The following is a 3,953-nucleotide window of genomic DNA, read 5'->3' as shown; positions in this document are numbered from 1 at the left end:
TCCGTCCGTCCACCCAACCATGTATGCCAATGTGACCAGTATCATGCTAGTTTACAGCAGACATCTTTGACATTGGACATCCATCTTTTGATTAACTGACACCTGTCAGAACAAGGTATCCGCTGACCAGTATCACATGACCATATCGCGGGCTCAAGCTTAAGCTCACCGATGTCAGCTGTTTTCTTTTTTTTTAAGTTGACCGCTGACCAGGTACTGGTTTTCGATGGGATTGCAGGCTCAACCTAGGTGAACTCACCTGAACATAAGAGTGGCTACATTTTTCGCGCGCCTTCTGTGACTCGACGCGGCTACACGGCCATACTATATATCAACGAAAGTTCTTACACAGTCAAACGCTTTTCGTGTTCAGGTGGAAAATGGTTTGGATGATGTTTTCTTTCTGCATTTTTCGCTGGTTTCAATCCAGTTTGACATATCACGATATCTGTGGTCCACACTGGTGGCTACGCAATTATTCAAGTCAAGCATCGGCGGGATGTAAATTTAAAGGTGAGTGCTTAAAAATTTACCGTGGAAGTCATTAGTTAGGCAATGAATTTTTGTATAGAAGAAAGCAGAGAAAATGGTTTTTAAATTATTAAAGCAGCAACCGGAAACATTAAAATGCGGACAATTCGAAACCTTTTATTTTCACAAACCGTACAGGCAGTAAGAATAAATAAGCAGGGAGCTCCGCTTTTAGGCTTGGCTAAATCTATATATTACCGTTCCTTTGACAAGAAAAAATTAGAAAGGCCAGTTTTTGCTACGAGGAGAACAGCGACAAAAGCACGAGTTTGTCGCCAATTTTCTATGATAAAACTTGTAAAGAAATCAAAATTATACGTTTACAGCACACACTAGGGCTACTCCTTGGTATCTGGCTAGAGATCTTCTTCTCAACACTTTTTCCTCCAGCCGCGCTTTAGCCATTTGATGAGGGCCAGTCTCGTGCTTCTCAAATTGCCTCGTTCATGCTCAAAAAGTATTCTGGGTAATTCTGCCATTCCATGACAATGGAAGACCACCAATTCTCATTTCATTAATTTTTTCATAAGTGTCGGGCCTGTATCACCGCTAAATGTAATAACAACGCTAAATGTAATACCAACCGTAAATGTAATAAAAATTAACTCCAAATGTAATACTAACCAGAAATGTAATAAAAATCAACCCTAAATGTAATAACTTACCCCACCGTAAATGTAATACAATTTAACGCTAAATGTAATCAGGTGACCGACCGTAAATGTAATACAATTTAACCTTAAATGTAATAACACGTTATTAAGAGCGGCAAAGGCGTAAATGGCATCAATATCATCAGTGATATGATATCACTTCAATAGATTATCGGAATACCCAATCACGGTTATTCCCCTTTACTAACTACACCGTTAGGCGCAGATTACCCCTGGGGGGTTACTCCAATACAATACCTATAGGGGTATGCGCCGCCTAACGGGGTCATGATTCTGGAGCTCCTGAGTTAGAGACGTTTCCTAAACAGGGTATAATATTTTGAATGCACGAAATCTCCACTTTTGTAAGCAAGGAGAGATTGGTTCAAAAAAATACGATTCAAAACTGTTACACCCTGTGTTGCCCATAGTTAGCTTACGAGCATGATTGTGTGTGTTTTTGGCTAACCATATCAAATGTGGGGCAAATTCTTTCCAAAACGGGTCCAAATTCTGAAGTCCCGGGCGGCATATACCCACCCAAAAAATAGTTCAGTGCTCCCCCCCCCCCTCCCTCCCCCCGGGAGATTACCGTGCACCTTCAGGGGTGTCTCGCGTACAAGCGATGTAGCGCGTCGGGTTTAAACTATAGATATCTAAACCCTTACATCAAATTAAAGCTTATAGGACTGGCTATTAGACTATACCAAAACTTTTGAAAACAAATGAATTGCCGAAATTTTCACGACTTCTAAATGCGAGCGCCCGAACCACCTTTTGAAAGTTACATGTCAAAGCAAATTTTGTTTTTCGCTTGTTTAATGTGTAATTTCAGTGAAAAGTTACAGAACATTTTTGAAATAGGATTAAAAAAATGTGGAGTGATCGTACAAAAATCGCTCTTGAAAAAAGTTATTTCAAAATAAAAAATTCGGAGAAGTGGTTTTGTTGTTTATATGTAAAACTAGGTACTGTCAAAATTTGAGAGCAATCGAACAAATTCCCTTTGACTTGTAGCTCTTTAAGTATGCCCTTCTGGTGAAAAAATTGTTTCGAGAAAAAACTCTGAAAAATTTTTCCTGCTTCGCAAACAAACTCCGCCCACAAACTCAGTCAACTGGGTTCTCAAGACGCTTGTCTGGAATTGTATGGATTTTCACGTGGTTCTTGTCGTGGTCTTCGAAAGTAAGCAAAATGATTGTAAAATGTCCCTTGTTAGCGTTTTTTATTTTCATCATTGGAACGTGGGCAGAAGATAAGAAATGTTTTCGTCAAATGTCAGCCGTGGACGACGAGACTTACGCAACTCTTTTCGCCTTAACGAGTGGAGAATTTGTGGTGCCTGTGAAAGATCGCTCCCGAAGCCAAAAGGCAGCCTGTGTTCGTTTCTGGAGAGCCAAGTCACAGTTTTCTATCTCTGAAGTTAACGGCAGGAAAAGGCTATTTTTTAAAGGCAAAGAAGTTACAAAGAAGTCGGAACTGAGTGCTTTGGTTGAAAAGGAATTTCGGCATTGCAAAGGCGCCGGCTCAAGAAAGCTGAACCGAAGACTGATCAAGCGCTTTCAAGGTGTCAGTGAAAGAAACGTCCAGAATGTGCTGTCCAAAAGTCGACTCAGCCAGAAGATGAACGCACGGTTTCAAAATAAAGCGATACAGCGGCCCATAAGAGCAAAAACAGTCCAAGTAAGAATTGATAGAGCGGTTTTCAATCGAGTGTCGAAAGTAATTAGATAATTACTTTGGTTTATAATTACTTCACTCAGTGAGTGGTTCAAAGTTCTCGCGCCATTTTTTCAACCAATCAGAAGTGAAACCAAAACCAATCGTGGCTCGCGCGTGCACATTTTCCCGCGCTTTGTGCCGGCGACGTGTAATTACTTCGAGTTTTGATTGGTTTGCTGGATTGTCTCCGTCCTTTATGATTGGCCAAAGTAATTACTTTGGTTTTGGTTTTACGACACTCAATTGAAAATCGCTCTAAATTATGTTATTAATTAGACCAAACCAATCTTCCCTAATCAACCATTGTGCCGGTGGGGGGGGGGGGGGGGGGTTCCAAGAAAATTTGGGTGGGGATGTACGGCACGCTTCCCAAAACCTTACATTATTTATGACCAAAATCTGCGATATTACCTATGGTATTTATAACCTGACCAAAAATTTGAAACCCTATTTATCACTTGACTCTTAAATCAAAACCCTGTTTCTGACCAGCGTTATATAATAAGTTCCAGACCAATGTTACATTACCGTAAACATAATTTGTGAAGTGCTTTGTTGATTTTCTTTTCGAGAAAGATGAAAAAAGTGGCTTCTTCTTAAAACGATACCCATATCAAGGCTAGAGTGCAAAAACCATACCCCCATTTATGACCAAAACTTTTCCTTAAATTAAAACCATTCTCTTTGGGGTCAATCGACTCATTTAAGCATTCTAAGGGGTTATTCAAGTGAAGAACTTTGGAAAGAAATGTGAGAAATGGTTTATATGACAGGGGCATCTCAGCTCGTCTATTACTATGATAATAATCATAATAATGTCTTTTACATGGACAGGATTAGTATTGCAGCGTAGCTGATGTGATCGTGTATAATATAGTAACCCTAAGACGAATACACAAACAAATTTCCAAAATTAACAAAATCAAAAATAGCACCTGGGCTCTTCCTTGATGAGAATGAGTGAGTCTGAGCACTTTGATTGCATGTAGAGTGACATCGCTGCAAAGCATGTTATACGATTAAAGATTTCATTTCTACGTTGTTTGT

The sequence above is a fragment of the Montipora foliosa genome, chromosome 2 (assembly GCF_036669935.1).
Source record: "Montipora foliosa isolate CH-2021 chromosome 2, ASM3666993v2, whole genome shotgun sequence".
In the NCBI taxonomy this organism is placed as follows: Eukaryota; Metazoa; Cnidaria; class Anthozoa; order Scleractinia; family Acroporidae; genus Montipora; species Montipora foliosa.
Note: the sequence above shows the minus strand (reverse complement) of the source record.